Below are 20,325 nucleotides of genomic sequence, written 5' to 3' on the forward strand. Positions count from 1 at the left end.
TCCACTGTTTCTACCTCTACAATTGTTAGCTTCTTGTTAAATTTAGAATAAAATTCGTAGATTAGTTACCTACCAGGTTTCTTTAATACTAAGATCTCAAAATATTAGTTCTTCTAGCTCTATCTATTGGCCAATATTTCTCTTTCTTTAGATTTTATTTTGGTTGCAAATCCTCTGGCTCGTTCTGAGTCTCAGTGTCTCGACCTTTCCTTATGTTCTTGCTCATGTTCCCTTGCGTGAAATTCTTCTCAGGTTTATTTGTTACTTTGTTGTTCCTCTATCGACAACTATCCTTCGTCTCCTCTCTCTCTGTGTCTCTTCTTCACTAGCACTACTCTTAATCTACTCCTTTTCTAGCTACAATTTTTCATTTCTAATAACTTCTCAATCCCTAAGGAACACATTGTAATTTAATACCACTTTTATTTTCTTTTCTTTGGGTTGCTATCAATTTTGTTCTTAATCTTGCTTCTGCCCTCTTTCAATAGATTTGGGCTTGATGTTATTTTTAAATTCTCACACTGATAACATTTTCACCTAGCCTCCCAAAAAGAATGCATCACAATATACAATCTTGCCTAAGCCCTAATATCTGGGCCCTATTCCTATAACAACATGTGTCTAAGGATCGAAACCAATGGCTTACCCCTAAGGCATGAAGACCTTCTGTGTCTTCATTACTTGGCGTTTTCCCAGTTTAAATGTAAGGTGCCAAAACCAAATCCTCCTGTGACTGAGCACTCACCCAAATCCAATGATTCGACTGATAATACATTCTTGGTGAGGGCCATATATGTTTTGGAAATGGTTACATCTGGAGTTCACAAGTCGAATATCACCTTTTCCTTTGATCTGGGGTTGGAGACCTGGATTCTATTTATCCAGATATGTTCCTTTAACTTAGCTCATCCACCGATACGAGGAAATATAGTATTCTAAGATATTTTAGTGATTGACACTTTGTCAAAGGGGTGGATGTCCCACACACCCAAATTATCCATTTGAATCCAGATTTGTTGCGATCTAGATGAAATTGTTGAGATCTTGAGGTCGGACCTGACTTATTACGACTTATGGTCCAGATGTAACTTTGAAATATGGAATATGGTCTTAACACAACACTGGCACCTCCAAATTGAAAGATGCTTAGATTTCGTTACTTAATAAACTTTTAACAATTCAATGGTGGGATTTCACTCAAATTTTATCAATGGATAGAATCCTTTTGAGCATTGATAATTTGGTGAGGTAACTCTTGTGGGATGGACTTTATCCTAGTTCCCAAACCAATTTCAATTTGATTAGAAACCCTATAACTAGTGTCGAGCGGAGTAACTTCACTTGTGTTCAGGTCGACAACTATTATTTATGAACCAAAGTCAATCTGACTTGATCATCATGCACCCTTTCTTGCTTCCCACAATATTGAATCAACAATACTCAGTGTTTGATTCAAACTTAGGGAGTCAATTCACAACAAAACTAAGATGACCTTGTTCGATTTTTCTTATCCTTGGATCACATACATAGTCACACCTAACAAATTTTAATTAGGGGATTCAATAAAGCTCAAAACATTTACACAACAAAGGGAGGATCTATTACAAATAGAGCATTCAGACATTCATACAAAAGATCAACCCATACAACTTGAAGCTATCTTAGCTGAATTAATTCTGTAAATATAATATATTTACAGGGACATGCACAGTCTGCACCCACATTCCATAGGGCTTGCGAGCTCCTACTCGAGCTTCCTCCTGATATCTATCTACTCTACTAACTCCTTCATTCTACACACACCTATCTATCTTTAGCTATTTGGGCATGCTATCTTTCAACAATTAAAGATTCTTTGGACATTTGTCCCAATACTACTAACACCTCACCTAATACTTGTAATTTTTACAAAGGCCCACTTGGCCCAAAACATCAACTCATTAAACCAATCTAACAAGCTTAACAACCGAGATTCTTCTAGAGTCTGGACACTTAAAATTACATCAAAGTCCTACTATTCCTAATTTATACAATTTACATTTGAGGGAAACTTCATGATCCCCCTTGGGTTTGAATCAAAATGAGTTTCCTAGTGTTGATGCTCCCGTATTGCTTTCTTATGTTTCTAATGATCTTGACCACCATCCCCACATTAGTTATGATATAATTTTAAGTCTTAGATGTAAGTCACTTGGATTTGTGATCTAAAAAAGTTTATAAATCATAAGTCAAAAAACCATCTCAAAAATATATGTGATACAAGGAAAAAAATATATAAAACATGGACTACAAATTCAACTTGAGTGGGGAACTCACCCACATTTATTTAAAGTTGAAATCAAAGAAAATCATATACATTACATTTATTATATATTAATTTACAATTAAAATCAAACCCATTATATATTACACATTATATATTTTTCTATATATTGATTTAGAAATAAAATCAAACACATTATATATTTATCCTGTTTTAAAAAAAAAATTAGTTAATTATTACATCTTTTCCATTCTCTATATATATAAAAGAAGAAATATAATTATTGTAAAATTATATAACATAGCATTAAATATATCAAATACAGAGTAGAAAACTAAGAAATATTAAAATAAAATATATCAAATACAAAGTAGAAAACTAAGAAATATTTATATAAAAGAAGAAATATAATTATTGTAAAATTATATAACATAACATTAAATATATCAAATACAGAGTAGAAAACTAAGAAATATTAAAATAAAATATATCAAATACAAAGTAGAAAACTAAGAAATATTAAAATAAAATATAGGTATGTAAAAGATATATAAAAGCTTACAACTTCATTGACTGGAATTTTTTTAGCCATGGAGTGTTCCCAACGATCTCCATATGAACCAGAGATAAAAAATATCAATTAAATCTATATGGCATTCTCACTTTTCTTAATAATTTGTCTATAAATTTGGTATTTCTTATATGGTTACTCACTGCCCAATGAAAATACATTTTAAAAAGATAAAAAAATCAAAGATTGATGGTAATGCCTATAATGTTTAGGGCAGAGTCAAAACCGACCCTCCGCCACAACAAACCTCTTCTACATTTCTCTGATCCTCCATCACAACGAACCTTCTCTAAGGAATTCATTCAACCATTCCCAAATCTGAGATTGATGAATAGCGATTAAAACTGAAGTTATTTATAGAATAAAAAAAAAAAAAAAAAATTAATATCATTCAATTAAATTTGTTTTTTCAAATATATTATATTTATCATTATTTATATTGTTTTTTTAATTTTATTATAAATCATTTTTTAAATGTATTATAACAATTAAAAATAAAAACAAAAATGTTGTTGATGTTTATCGAGGAAAATGTTCACTTTTTTATTAATTCTCCATATTTTTGGTACTAAGATTTACTAATAATATCTATAATTTTTCATCGCTTCATTTATATATATATATATATATATTTATCTATTCTATTTCACATTTACGATTTGATCCAATTTCTTGTATCTATAATACATTCACATTTTCTTTTGCTTAGTCAATATAAAGACATGGTAATGTATATCAAGATCGAATTTGATCCAATTTCTTGTATTTATAAATGATACATCCACATTTTCTTATGCTTAGTCAATATGAAGATATGGTAATGTATATCAAGGATCGAAAGCGTTAGGATTAATTTTGACTTGGGAATGATATCCCATAATTAGTGGTTTCAGGCACATGGTTTTGTGCCCCATGGTATTATGCTAGTTGTATTTGGTTGGAAAAAAGCCTATAAATATGTTTATTTGTCTCCATTCTAAGTGTGTCAAGCGTCAAGGTGTCAAGGGTGGAGCAGGGTCTCCTCGGCTAATGTGAGGGGAAAAGGGTTGAGCAGGGTCTCCTCGACTAATGTGAGGGGCCAAAAGCTGAGTAGGGCTCCTTGGCAAGCTTGTTCATAGTTTTTGCCAAGACTAATAGAATTATGTTAGGCTGGTTTTTCTGCAGAGTTGGGGTTTTCCCAAGGTATTTCTTGGTGTTATTTGTATGTTGTTGCTTTATTTGTGTTCATGATTAATGTTTATTTTTCTTTGCCTTTTAAACATACCAGTGGTATCCAAGCGGGTGTAATGGTTTTTGTTCTTTATATGGTTTTGTTGTTTTTGTGTAAACTTTGATGGTGGACAAATCTATGTAAAAGATGAGGAGATTTGTGTGTGAAGATGTCAGATTAGCTGAGTGATGTTTTATTGGACAGATTTGCGTGGGAAGAAGTCATATTTGATATGTTTTATTGCTGACAGATTGGGGTGTGAAATAGCTATATCTGGTCATATCTAGTTAGTTCTAGTGTGGATCTACCACTAAGAGAGAGAGTTAGGCATGTGGCACCCATGAAATCATGCAAAGGTATATCTGGATTAGCGATGATAGTGAATATGATGACCATGAGGTTGTAAATTTGATGCATAAAATGAGCTCCTTTATCAGTGGGTTTAAGACTTCAAGAAATAGAATTTCTAAGCAAAGATATATTTTTATCGAAAGACCCTCCAAAAGCGATAAAAAGGTTGCACAATTGCACCACCGTATTGCAGTGCGAACATTGCCAACGATCTCATTAAAGTTGTCACAATGAGAGAGCCAAGTAGTGAACCACAACCTAGGAGTTAAGTGGCTATGGAAATCTGTGTGTAAAAGTCAAAGTAGCATCTCCTTCTCTCGTGAACTAAACAATATAAGGGAAAGTATTTCCTTGCTTGAATGTGTTATCTCTAACTTGTATGAAGTAGGAAAGGAACGAATGGCAGCAGGAGTGCATCATGTTGTTGGCTACACATTCAAAGATGAAGTCATGGGAAAACTGAGCTCTTCTCCTCACACACAAGTCGCAAATGTATTAAGTATTAAAGGCAATAATGGTGAAGGACTCTAGTTGCGAAATCATGGAAACGTGGAGTGAAGAAAGTGCCATGAAACATCTCAATGAACGATTTCTGAGAATGGTAGTACAACAAGAAAATTCATCACTTGCAAAGTAGTTGTAGCGTGAGGGGGTCGAAGCAACCACTAGATATTAAAGAAGTTCAAGTAAATCCTCCTATAACACCCCCTCCTAGGTCTACCCCAAGTAACCATGCCAATCGAGGTAATCATGAGACGAGAGGCTACTATGATCATATTCAACCTCCTATGTGACCTTAAGGAAGTGGAATCGACGGCACATCACACACAATCATCCAACATCATCAACAAAACCCTCAGGAGATAAGTCAACCACTCAGACAGCCTGTCCTTGGGTCCCACTTCTATTTTGGATCTCTTAAGCCATAGTCTCTCTCATGCTATGGGAAAGGTAGTGACTAGCAACCTAAAGATGCTCTCACAAGCCTTCCTACCAACGACTATGGACCAAAATTGCCAGTTATGTGCCATCGACCCCAGGATTTAAGCCACTTTTTAGCCCAGAGTCTTGGTCTTTGCCCAAAACTTGCTACAACCTTTAGAATTCAATAAGGACACGATAACAATGCTAATAAATCAAAATCAACCTCAGGACTAGGCCTGAGCATCCCCAACCGGGACTGAAATTATGTCAAACACTTGGCATCAATGCAACTTACAGGTCTACGATACAAGACATAGCATAAATGACTCAAACAACTTATGAAACATAACCAAAAGGATCACCTCCTTCTCCATTGAACTACTACATCACTAATTAGGCCTTGCATCCATCCACTTAATACTTACAAGTAAATACATGAAATAACCATAACATGAACCTGTCATTTAACCATGTTTATAACCAGCATAAAACATTGTAAATATCAAAGATATTATAGCCATTAAGTCCACATATAAATCAATGCAAAAGTAAGAGAACTTAGCTTTTATTATTCATAGGAAAATCCGACATGGTTTGTGACTTCCACATACCACCCAACCATAGACATGGCTGAACCAAATCTCTCTTTCAGAAAGTCACCCCATGCCATATTCCAAGCGTGAATGTGGGATCTCATAGAGCAACCAATGCAAGAACAACCAAGGGAATCCAAAGGTTAAACCACCTCCATCCTCATCAAACTGTGATCACACAAAAACCAGTGGTCCAATCACAACTGAACCGAACTTGGAATGCCATCTGAAATCCATCACTATCCCTGAGGAATTTTCTGTCTCCTTGTCTCTGACGCTTTACCGTAATCCAATTCCAGATCACTGGGCCCTAAACCGAGACCAGCCTGTGAGGCTTTACCACAATCGAAACCCGGATCACTAGGCCCTAAATCTAGACTTCTCCCTCAGTCTTTACCGTGTATCTCACCAAAATCGGTCAAGGGATTCCTAGGCCTTTGGGAATGGAACTTGAGACCACCTCTGCTCAGATTCTGAAATCCATCCGACAAACCAATGCTCAAAAATTGAAATAAACATCCCAACACCATGGAATCCGGAAAAAGGAAAGGCTACGCTAAAAACCATTGTCATAACTCCACAAAAACCATGCCACCAACAACAAGAGAAGGATACACCAAAATGCAAAGCCATGCATGTCCAAACTAGCTAGGAAATCACACATGCAAAAGGTTATCTACAAGTATTCCTGCTGAAGCTCCCTGATCCTGCTCTTCTCCCTTGATCCTTTCTTTCCTTCCTTTCCCTTTGCTTTATTTCCTTCCTACATCCTTGCTTTCCTTCCTTTCCCTTTTCTTACTTTTCCTTCTTTGATCCAAACTAGAGTGCTATAAGAAAAATCTAAGTGACCGAGAGAGAGAGAGAGAGAGAGAGAGAGAATAATGAGAGAGCTCCTAACATGAATTGAAAAAATCTTACACTGACTAAGCTTACACTGACAAGACTTGCCAATTGATCCTCAAAAGCCTTTTTATGAATGAGGCCTCCATTTTCTTCATTTTCCATTATTTTCCTTCAGTTTCCTCCTCACATGCAACCTATGACATTTTACCTTCCTTTTCTCCTATTTTCCTTTATTTTCATAAATAAATGTGCCAAAATGCCTTTTTTCCTTTTAATGTCTTTTCCTTTGCCTTTTTCCTTATCCATAATAAACCGAAATGAAGACCCACATGAGGATGTCCTACCCAACATTCAACTTAGAATATGTGTCCCTTACCCATGGTCTTATTTTTGCCTTTATTTACATTATTACATAGAATTTTCACCAGGGCTGTTACAAAACCCTCTCCCTTGGGGTACACCGTCCTCGATGTTAAACCACACCATGAACTCAGCAAAATTGTTGAAAAAAAAAACGAAACATACTGCCCATGGAGATTTATAACTTAGCTTGTTGCAGTATTTACAATCAATAACCTGTTCAAAAGTAAAACATCATGACAACATGACCAAATAGAAACCATACCGCATATTGGAGCTTTATAACACAACTCATTATGGTATTTACAATAACCACATATGCACATTTTCTAAACCATCAAATAAAAAGATATGATGCCTGTATCAATCAACAAGGGAATCTAGAGGGTCACACCTCCACCCTCAGGGTAATACCAGGATTCACCTCCTTCCCAGGAAGTCCAAAATCCATTGCCACAGTCAAGCTGCATTCAATGTTTAGCGCTACAATCCTGTGCCACTTGTCCTCTCAGCAAACAATTACCTACTCATTGTTCCAAGGCACACCACTAATGTGCATTTGATTCCAATTGGAAATGCTAATAACCAAAACCAATATATCCACAACCTTTCCTTCTCTGCTACACAGTCCCTCGGGAAATCTAGTAACCCCCTTCCGTGCAGTCACTCACCTTCCAAGTTCCCCGGAATCCCCTAACCTTGGCGATCCATCCTTTGGAAATGATTCCTCACATCGGAATATGAAAAAACCAAGGTATGTACATGCTTCAAACCATCATACTGGTCATCGCATGCTCATGGAAATCAATGGACACTATTGGTTATCAGTGTCCCATAATGGCCCTTCTCCTGAAGTGATCTGCCGACATATTGTTGCATGTTCCAATTTATTTTGTTGTTGTTGCCAATTCTTGCAGTCGATTTTGGAAATTCAACTGAGCATGTTCATGCATTCTTGTTCCAAGCACATAATTTCCATTAGATTCAAATAAATTGAAATAACCTTAAGTCGTACCTCATTAGTAGTTTGTCAATAAGGTACACTTGCAATTTTGTTCGCTTCCTGTCACAACGAGTCAAGCTAACTGTTTGATCAAAACATCATGTATAAACATATCACATATGGTTAGCTTAAAAAGCAACCATCATAGATCAACATCATAAATCACATGTAACCATCATAAACCAGAATCATAGATCACATCTAATCATCATAGACCATAATCATAAATCACATGCATACTAAAACTGAAATAAAATATTGATACTAATCCTTTAATCAATCCGTAGCTTCCAACTTTGTCCTTATTCCGTACGCACCTCGGATCGGCTTCCACACCCAAAAAACACCCAGTGCCTTCTCCTTAACCATGTGCACATACACATAGTGCCACATGTACACAATAGAACATGTACGATATGCACATAATACCACATGTACATCAGTTCCATATGTACAACATGTACACAATACCACTTGTACACCACACCACCTGCACAACGTGTGCAGAACATCACATGTACAGGACACTACTTGTATAATGTGTACACAATGCCACATGTACACTACACCACCTGTACAATGTGTACACAACGCCGCATGTACATAGCATCCCATGCATGACATGTGCACGACACCACATGTACATAGCATCACTTCCACGACATGTACATAGCACCACACACACACTACACCACATGTACAACATGTACATGACACCACATGCTCACAACACCACTTGTAAAATCATGCACATAACACCATATGTACATAGCACCATATTTACGACACGCATAGAACACCATATGTACATAGCACCATATGTACATAGCACTGCATATCCAACATGTACATATCATCATCTATTCACAACACTGTGTATAAAACATGCGCACGACACCATATGCAATATTCACACAACATTATCTGTACGATCCCATACATAACATTGCATAAACAAGATGTACACATGCTATGTATAGACAAAACTACATGTGTACAATATCATAGATGCAACATGTACAACATATACACAACAATAGTACCTCACATCTGAAGGCACATTGCCCCTATCAAGAAAACTTGCTTCTAGTGTCTTATCCATGCTTGTCCCAACATGTCGCAAACCACACTGCTTTGTTTTGTTGATGTATCTCTCAGTGTTACCTGTCATAACATAACATAGGCATAATACAAACATATGATATCAATTCATAACCATATGATATTTACCTTGTATGTTTGTCATGACTACTCTTCCCACTTGATTCCTCATGAACCAGAAATCTCTTCATGCCATTCACCTACATAATAAATCATTCCTCCACAAGAACAATCCCTAACAACCCTATGAGTCAGTGAAAACATACATATATAATAATTAGCATAAAACAATCATCATCATGTCAGGCAACAACATACATACATACATACATACATACATATATGTATACATATATAAACATCAGTATCATCATGATCATAACATAATTACCAGATTACATTAGGCCTAGGTTAAGATAACGTCCCTATTTATGCACGACATGCACAACATTGGGAGCCATCGTTCCCAACTTAGTTAAGCCATTCGACATCTCAGGTCCATTTACTTTACCTTTTCTAGTTATCTTTCTCATGTCTATACTACCACCGTCCATTTACCACAATGGACACAGCTAGTCCAACCGACTATCATAGTATTACCTTCCACAGCGCTTACTCATGCACCGAGCTTCGTTTGTGTCTTACATCATCTATTGGGTACCACACAACTCTCCCAAAGCTTCATTAACTTCCTCCTTTCTCAACCATCTCCCAAGACTCAAAACATAAAAGTTAATGCCAATAAACAAACAATTAGACCATGAAAACGAAGAGCAATACAACACCGCAACAAAGTGGCATAACTATGCACCAGACACAATCAAAATCAGAAATCAAGTGCAACAATCACAAAAGACTAAAAGCACAAGACTAACAACAGACACCATGACTCAATCCCCATTGTTCCCAAGGAAAGATCAACTTGAGCCTTCTTCAAGATTTCATGGCAACCTCTCTTGCCATTCAACTCCCTGCATCATACTGCCATAAACACATCAATTACACTTATTCACCCAATCCTAATGATTAGGTGTCAACAATAATTATCAGAGAAATTCGATGGTGCTTGGTGAAGACACATCGAAAATGCAAGAGAGCATGGCAGTGCAAATTTTCCAGTGTGCAATATTCAACGAGGGAAGAGTTTGAGCTAGTAGAGAATTAACGACAGGGTTCAAAAAAAATGGAGAGAGATTTTTAGGGGAGATTTCCACAGATTTCCAGATTTAGAGGGAAGGCTAACGTGTTTTGCAGGAAGGCCATACCAGTGGGTGTGAGTTCTCCAATGAGAAGATTTGGGTAGCATATCGTATTTCTAGTTGTTGGGGATCAAATTCGAAGGATAGTGAGAGTTGCATAGTGCAAGTGCAGGATGAGCAAAATCTCAGTTTCCAGCTAGTACGTATTTCCCGCAACAACATTTTTTGTGTTCATTTTCTTGAGGAGGCAAAGTTTGATTTCACAAGGGAAACAAAGGGTTTCCAAGTCAACATCCCAATGGGAGTAGCGGAGAAAAAATTATGAAGCTTTGCCAGTGCTTGGCAAGCAAATAATTTTTTTCTCTAATTTGCTAATGAATATAAACCCTCATCTACTGCACCAGTTTTCCCTTCAGGGTTTTTTTGGGGACGTTAGTCCAAATATTGGTGTTAATTTATACGTGTGCTTCTATTTTTTAGTTACTAATTTATTTTCCGTAGTGTTTATTTTTAATTATGAGGATTGCAGTAATGAGTTATTTGTTAATTTTCATTAATTAAATAACAAAAGACAAATAAGTTGTATCAATTAGAAGAACACTTTCCAATTTATTACAATCATGGATTTTTCACATGGTATCAGACTAAGGTTGATCATATCTGAGACTTAGAGGTGGAAGAAGTAATATTGGGTAGTTTTAGTGGAAGATCTGAAGCACATGATCTACATCTTCGTAGGCCAAACCAAGGTTCGATTTGTAGAGAAGTAGAAAATCAATTTTCAGATTGAGGAGCAAGAAAATTTTGATTTTCCTTCAGATCTGTGGCAAAAAGAAGTGGTATTGTTTGGAAGTAATTCCGATTATCATATTATTCAGTTCACAAAGTAGATCTAGGTGCAAATAATTGTAACAGGGGTTTGCAGTAGTAGATATATAGAGGGAAGTAAGAGGAAAGCACACGGGAAGAATTTCACTGAGGGTTTCCTGTTTTTCCAACTAGGGAAGGGAGATCGAAATTGTAGCAACAGAAGGCCATATAGACTTGCTAGTCCATCCAGTAATTTTTAGTGCTAGAAATGTGAGTTTCCCAAAAGGAAATTGTAGATAGTGTGATTTTTGGGAAGGTCACTTCTGGCTAGTACAAGAACAAATCTGCCAGTGTAGGACTAGACCTATGCATTCTAGGGTGAGTTCGTGTAGTAGAGGAAATCTGATTTAGTTTGTTGGGGAGAAAGTGATTTCCATTTTATTTATCTGATATTCTCATATTTAGAGAAGGAAAAAATCATTTTGCAAAGAAGTTCAAAGAAAGAAACAAACTAGCTAGTTTTCCAAGTTAGCATATCTAAAGCAATAATTCCATTTCCAGTTGTTGTAATACTTGCTGGAGGAGGTGAAAGTAGCTTTGAAGGATAGATGAAGGTAGTGTACTCAATGGAATAAATTTATAGAAACATTCTCAGCTTCAATGATGATTTGTAGGAAATTTTGCAAGTTGCAGGATTTAGTGCGAATTGCAAGTAGAGGGTGTGAACCTACAGAAGGAGGCCAAGTTGGTTTTTGCAGAGGAAACTTAGTGTTTCCAAATTGGTTTTCTAGTTGGAGGAGTGAGATCAAATATTTTTATTCCAGGATGGAGGCTGAAATCATGATGTTTGCAACATTATCTTTATATGGAGGAGTGTGACACTCTATTATATCGAGATTTGGAAGGATCCTAAGGAGGAGAAGGAAGAGGTCTAGATCTAGCCATGGAGCGCTGATCAGTGGATCATATCCAGTTGTTATGTATTCCTCACATGGATTAGTACCTTTGATACAAGGGCCCACAACATTCAATAACAAGAGGATCAGTATTAACAGAGTTAGTTGCAATTAGTACTTGAGGAACAATGCATAGCTAGTTGTAGTGGCATAAGTAGTGCGAATTACTCAATTTCAGGGTGTAGATGTAATTCCAGCTAGAATGATTTCCCACTGGGAGATAGAGACTCAAAGGGAGTCTAGACTTAGACGGAGCATCCATATGGAAGCTTAAAGCTTCACATTTCGAAGAGATCCATACACAGTTGCAGAGATGGCAACAACACAGATACAATAGTAGCGGTAGCAGAAAGTCATGAACAATGTGATATCAGAGTTTGTGAAATAGTTTATGGACAATGTTTTCTAGTTGGTTTCTTCACAATGATTTCCAATGATAGGGAGTCAGATGAATGACGTGAAGAAATAAGGTGTAACAGATCTGAGACACCATTGTGTAATTAGTTCGGCTACAATATGTAAAATTCATTGACGGAGAGAGGAGAACACATTCCTCACTAAGAGGGAGTGTTAGTTTTTAGAAATTATGGTAGCACTGAACAAATTTTCTAGTCTCTAAGGTGTCAGAGAGACTAAGGAACATGAGATCTCTGATATCTAGAAATGGTTTCATTAGATATGACTCTAAAACACCTCAATTAAATTAATTAGCCATGATTTAAATACTTCCAAAGTTTAACTTAGGAAAATTGGTTAATTAAAGACTATTAATTAAGGAAATCGACTTTTGATCTAGAGAATTCTCAAAAGTAATTTGACAGAGTCTAATATGATTTGAGCCATCGATCATGATGAGATCTTGGCTATTGGTGCTCCAACAAGAGAATTATAAGAGCGAGTTGATGGGGCTTGGAGAAGACACATCAAAGGAGCCAGAGAGTAGAGCAGTTTGAATTTCCCAATGCATAGTATTCAATGAGGTAAGAGTTTGAGCCAATATGGCACCGGTGAGAGGGTTTAGCAATAATTGGAGAGATATTTCCAATGGAGATTTACACATATTTCTAGTGTCAAAGGTAAGGTTGATTTATTTCGCAGGAAGGTCGTACCAGTGGATGCGAGTTCTCTAGTGCACAAATTTGGGAATCAGATCATATTTCTAGTTGTCGGGGATCAAATCTAGAGGATAGTGTGATTTACCTAGTGTGAGTGCAGGATCAACATAATCTCAATTTCTAGCTAGTGTGTACTTCCCACAACAACGTTTTTTGTGTGCATTTATTGAAGGAGGTCGGGTTTGATTTTACAAGTGAAGCAAAGGATTTCCAAGTAGATCTTCTAGTTGGAAGGATGGAGAACATTTAATGGGGATTTTCCAGTGTTTGAAAAGCATATCTATGTACTCTCTCATTTTGAAGATAATAAAATATAAGCCCTCATCTATTGCACTGTTTTTCCCTGCGAAGTTTTTCCAGGGACATTAGTCCAAAAATTGGTGTCATTTTATGTGTGTGCATCTATTTTTTAGTTCTTGATTTATTTTTCGCAATGTTTATTTTTAATTGTGAAGATTGCAATAGTGAGATATTCATTATTTGTTGTTAATTAAATAACATAAGACAAATAAACTACATCAGTTAGAAGAATAGTTTCAAGTGTATTAGAATCGTGGATTTTTCACAGGAAATATCGTTGTAAGTACAAAGAAGTATGGCTTGTGGCCAATGGGTTGCTATAGTGCACAAATGCTCTATGTGTGCTCTACCTCCTATGCCTCTTGGTTATTTTTTCTCAACTATGGAACAAATGGACTTGAAATAGTGGAACCCCTTTTCCTCTTAGTGGTTGGTTATGACACAACCGAATAACCTACAAGTGGTTAGGTTTGACTACCTCAACTATTAACTAGAGTTACAATATAGACTCTTTTAGAGGTTTCTATATCATAATAACATGGCTAGCCTCTTTTTTAATGAATAATGGGGTCTAACATGACCTCCTCTCAAACTATGGTTGTGAAAACATGAAGGCCAACTTATGAGTGGCTTAAATTTCACATGCAAACTCTGATTGATGTCATTCTTTCACCGTTAGAAAGATATGTGTGTGTAGAATAGGAAAAATAGGTGTGAAGCTAAAGAAGAAATTTTTTACCCCTAAAAAATGTTGTTTGATTCCATAAAACACTCTTGGAAGTTTTTAGACCATGATTTGTCAAACTATATTCCACCAGTAAAAAGTGGTCCCGTGAGTTGATTCCTCCACATTTTTTGCACTAAATGCATTGAGATGGATGAAAAATATATAATGATCCAATCCAGATCACACCTCCCCAATTTTTGAGGATTTTTCCCCAAAAGCTTCTATTGAATGAGGTGAGGAAATGTTTCATCCATCTTCTCTCTGTTGTACCATTTTTCTTTGCCTGGACATTGCCCTTTCAACCTAATTTCCCAAAGGTCATGCTGTCATTGTATTGTAATTTTGGACCTCTTCTCCAAAATTGTATCTTTTGTCAACTCTACCTGAGCATATAGTTATAAATCCTCCATAGAAGGTAGGACCTATTCCTTTTCCTATAAGACTTATAGAGTTTCAGATTATCTACATTCACAATTGAGTAAATGTGCATATATGGTGGTAAAAGGAGTCGATAGGCATTATCACCCACCATTTTTAGTATCTCGAAGGGACCATGCCTCAGAGCCTTGATTTTCCTACTAGGCCCCTATAGCCTCTCCTTGTTCAACTATAGGCATAATTTGTCTCCCACCTTAAATGATTTCTCCATCATATGTTGATAATGCCTAGCCTTATATTTCTCTTGTGACTTATGCAATGTCCCTTGTACCTCTAGATGGATCTACATGATCTTATCTATATATTTTTCAACACTCAAGGTATCTCCTATAAGATCTTCCCTCACTCCTCCTTGCTTCCCATATGCAATATCAAAAGTTGAAGGTGGAAAATATTCAAAACATGTTTCAAATGGGGAATTTCCTGTAGAAGTGTGAATTTCTCTATTGTAATAAGTTTTCATATATACCAGCTTTTCATCCTAGGTCTTTGGATGCTTATAGTTGTATCCCCTCAAACGCTGCACCAAATTCTTGTTGACTACTTTTGTCTGTCGTTTGTCTGTGGATGGAGTGTTATATATCTCTTCAACTTCATGTCCATCTTCTTCCACAATTTAGTCCAAAATTCACTAAGAAATATTGCATCCTCGTCTGAAATGATGCTCCTTGGTATCCCAAAGTGCAGTCAAACCTATCCAAAGAACAAGTTCCATTAGAGAAATTTTGAAGTCTAAAATGGGCCTCCTAAGGAATATTATAAAATAATAGTGGAAATAATAAAATAAGATTAGATTACATCATCAAATTTTAGAGGGACAAAATAAAAAGTTATTTTTTCAACTTATCTCCATATGGTTTTACACAAATTCCGAGTGGGAACACTCCGATTGTATGCATAATTTAATTCCTCATCCAAGGAGCACCCATGTTGCATACTTTCAATGGACCTTGCTACACGAAAAAACAGAAATACATGAAAAACGTGATTGCAATAACGTTTTTTCATGTATTTCTTATTTCTCGTGTAGTAGGGGCCATCAACTACATCCAACAAGTGCTCCCACTCAAAATTTGAGTAAAATCATAGGGAGATAAGTTGAAAATATGAGTTGAAAAAGTAGCTTTTTTTTTTACTCCAAAAATGGTGAATCATCCCCCATGGTCGACATGATAATATTGAAACCTATAGGTTCTTATAAAGTTTATTTTAATTATACATTTTTTATATAGGCCCAAGACCTCAAAATTTCTCAAATGACTGCTTGTTTCCTTTTACAGGGCATCAAAACACACATCTTGCTAAACCTATTAACTACCAAAACAGGTAGTTCCTTCCTAGTTGTTGGTAAATCTCCCACAGATTCCATGGAAATTATTTCCCATGGATGAGTGGGAATAGGTAAAGGATTATATAGACCATGTTTCCTATTGCTAGGCTTGCTGGTATAAGAAAGTGTGCATCCTCTTATGAACCTAACTACCTGATCTTGCATCTTGGGCCAATACACTTACCTCTGCAAGTTGCCCACAATATTCCCTGCACCAAAGTTTCCTGCAACCTTGGATGTGTGAGCCCCTCTAATCAGCTACAATCACTCACCTTTAGGAACACATAGCTTATCTAGCCTATATAGTAACCCATCCTGGAGATGGTAATCAACAGTGTTGTCGCCATCGTGCACATGACTCTGAATTTGCAACTACTGAAACACCTCCTTGAATTCCTCATCCTCTAAATATGTCTCTTTATATGCATCATGGGTGAATGGGTCCATGTGTATAAGTGTCTCCAAAGTTGTGATCTTTGATCTGGGTGGCCTTGAGAGCATATCAACTAACTTGTTAATGTTTTCCTTCTTGTGCTTGGTCACTAAATGAAACTACTATAGAAAATCCATCCACTTGTAATGCCTAGTCTATTGTAGCTTACTTTGGGCCTACAAGTACTGAAGTGGGTGGTGATATGTGTTTATTATTATCTCATGTCCCATAAGATAGTGCTTACATGTCTTCACAGGTTGCACCAGGGCATAGAGCTCCTTGTTGTAGGTAGGGTAGTTAAGAATCACCCCATCAAATACTTCAGAATGGCAACATATAGGCCTTCCTCCCTAAATCAAGACCGCTCCCATAGCATACACACTCGCATCTGTCTCCACTCCAAAGGGCTGCTGCAAGTTTGGTAATGCTAGAACTAGTATTTGTCTGATCTTCTTCTTTATCCCCTTGAAAGCCCACTGTTGATCATTTCCCTAATGGAAACTCTTGTAACTCATTGTTATGACATGGAATGGTGTCACTACTACTAAAAATGAGGTTATAAATTTCCTCAAGTACTATGTTTCCCTAATGAAACTCCTGATCTTAGAAATATTAGTATGCACCACCCATTTCAGGATGGCCTCCATCTTGGTAGGATCTATCTTCAACTCTCCTCCACCTATCACATACCACAGATAAACCAAATACTCTTGTAAAAACTCACACTTCTTTATATTTTCTAAAAATTTGATATGTAAATTGCCATGGATATTCCATTGGACAGTTTTTCATAATAGATCTGATAATAATAGATTAAAATATTGAAATTTTATGCTATTATAGTTTATTAAAATTTAAGATTTGTAGATTTAGCTGTAATTATTGCATGCATGTGAATATAAATTATGAATACAAGTAGAGAATGAAAAAATAAGCTCACACACACATAAGACACAATATATGCTCTCTGGGAAGCCCTTTCGGAAGAAAACCCATATGGAAGTTGAGGTCTCTTCGCTCTCTTTCTCTGTCTAGAAATATGGCTACAGGTACAAAGAAGTAATGCCTGTGGTGCATGGGATGCTACAATGCATAAATACTCTATGTGTGCTCTACCTCATATCTCTCTTGGCTATCCTTGTTCAACTATGGAACAAAAGTATCTCGAAATAATGGAATGCCTCTTCCTCCTAGTGACCCGGTTATAACAAAACGTAATAGCCTACTAGTGGTTAAGTTTGACTACATCAACTCTTAACTAGAGTTACAAAATAGAATATTCTAAAGTCTTTTGCATCACAAACATGTGGCTAGCCCCTTTTCGATGAATAATGGGGGTTGATGTAGCATCCTCCCAAACTATAGGTGTGAAAATATGAAGTTCGACTTCTGAGTGGCATAACTTTTGCATAAGGACTCTGATTGATGCACTTCTTACGCAGTTGAAAAGGTATTTGTGTGTAGAATAACATGAAAAGGTGTTGCGATAAAGAGGAAAATTTTTACACCCCAAAAATTCCATTTGATGACTCAAAACACTCCTAGAAGGTTTCAGACCTTGTTTTGCAAAACTGGGTCTCATCGGTAAAATGGTCCCGTGAGATGATTCCTCCACTTTTTCCACTCCAAATGCATCAAGATGGATGAAAAATAATATAGTGATATAATTTGGATCACAATTGGTGCTTCTTAAATGTCTCCAGCACTACATCAAATCTGAGATGTGCTCCTCCCAAGTAGCATTGTATACGAGTATATCATTCAAATAAACAATAACAAATGAGTCTATAAAAGGGCACAATACATCATTAATTAATATCATAAATGTAGTTGGTGCATTACATAGGCCAAATGGCATGACTAACCACTCATACAAACCTTGTCTAGTTTTGAAGGTGGTCTTTCAGGTATCTTCTTCTTTGACTCGAACTTGGTGATGTCCAAACTTTAAGTCCAACTTGGTGAAGTATTTTTCTTGTTTCAACTGATCCAACAGATCATCTATTCTTAGTAGGGGGTACTTCTTCTTAAGAGTTATTTTGTTCAACGCCCTTCAATCTATACACATCTACCAAGTCATGTCCTTCTTTGGCACAATGATGATGGGTGACCCACATGGTAATGTACTTGGTCGAATGACACCTTGTTCTAGTAGCTACTACAATTGTTTCTTCACCTCATTTGATCCTATAACAGACTATCTGTACAACATAATGTTTGGAAATGGGGAGTCCAACAGTAGTTGGATCTTGTGTCGATACTATTTGGCCCTCTGAATGGCTATTTCATCCTTCATGTACATATAAGGACTCCCAAGCATGACTCCACATACATCAAAGGGAACCACATCTAGTTATACTTCATCAATAAAGCCAACACTAACAGAAAATTTAATTTTTCATTGTTTTGTTACCTTCTGTTTTGCATCCTTATCTACCCATCCTAATGGATATGGGATTAAATTATCCTCCAACCCCAACTTCTTGACCAACTCTATTGTAATGAGATTTGCTTGTGATCCTGAGTTAAATAGATCATCAATCTTTGTCTTCTTGACCTATATCATTATATGGAAAACTTTGGTCATTTTTTTCTCTTCTTATTGTTGAAGGCTGTCAGGGTCCCACCCTAACCCCCTTATTTATGTCATGGGATCACGTCATAGTCAAGAGTCAATAAAGCCCATATTAATATTTGTAAGTGGTTAACCCGCAATTAATGATGGGACCACAGTTAGTTGCAAATGGGTCGTAGTATTAGATAGATGGTATTAATAAAACCCACGGTATTGGCCCATGGTATTGCATCTATGAGTCATATATAAAGGATAGAGACTCCTTGCGAGGAGCATCGTGTCTTATTTTGTAATCGAGCTCTGCTCTATTGGAGGTTGCCCCCTCGAAGAGGCATGTGAACATTGCTCTTTGAATAATAAAATCATTGCTATTATGTGTTCTAGGTATTTTTTCTTCGCATATTCTATGTTCTGGGTATCGTTTCTTCGCATATTCTGTATCTGGGTATTATTTTGCAGGTTAAGAGCATAACAAGTGGTATCAGAGCACTTTCCAGGGCTCGGTGGGATCTCCAATTTTTAGCAAAAAACATTTTTTTGGCTAGAGACGTGTTCCGGCGTCTTTAAACCACGGGATTTGTCGTTGAGCGCATAAACTTGCGGATTTGGGGAGGAATGCACACAGGAAATACAAGAGGTGGTCACGTCTGTTGGACTCCCTTGTAACCCCTGTGGCTACCCCTTCGAGTAGTAGTGCATTAGACAGAACCGTGCACGGACTGTCTTCCACATACCCTCTGGGTATATAGGAAGCCCCTTAGGCTCCCTTGAAACCTCGCCATAGATAAACCTTCGGTCGTCTTGTGGCTACAATACACCGAGAACAACACTCGGAGAGATTACTCGCCCGTAAGATAGGGTAGTCGGGTTGTACAGCTAAGGGTACGGTCGATCCTCCTTAGTTAGAGCCCTAAAACATTGGGCCGAGTACTACTGTCAGACCCTTATGTATATTGCGATCTGTAGCACCTGACACTCCTCTAGACCATAGTTCCTTTTTTCGGGGATCACACATTAGATCCGTGTGTGCAAAGACGTGCTGCAGCAGCAGACATCAGTCCCGAAGCTCCATCAGATCCGCAACAACAGTTGTTCCACCATTCAGATCTCTCAGATCCACCAGATCGGAGTTGTTGTGCAGGGTTCCTATACAGGGGAATACTTTTCGCAGGACTTTTGGCAGCATTGACATTTTGAGGATTTGGCGATTGTAGTCTGAGATC

This window comes from Pinus tabuliformis, chromosome X (genome assembly GCF_031772625.1).
Source record: "Pinus tabuliformis cultivar Carrire ecotype Pingquan chromosome X, CPIR1, whole genome shotgun sequence".
Taxonomy (NCBI): Eukaryota; Viridiplantae; Streptophyta; class Pinopsida; order Pinales; family Pinaceae; genus Pinus; species Pinus tabuliformis.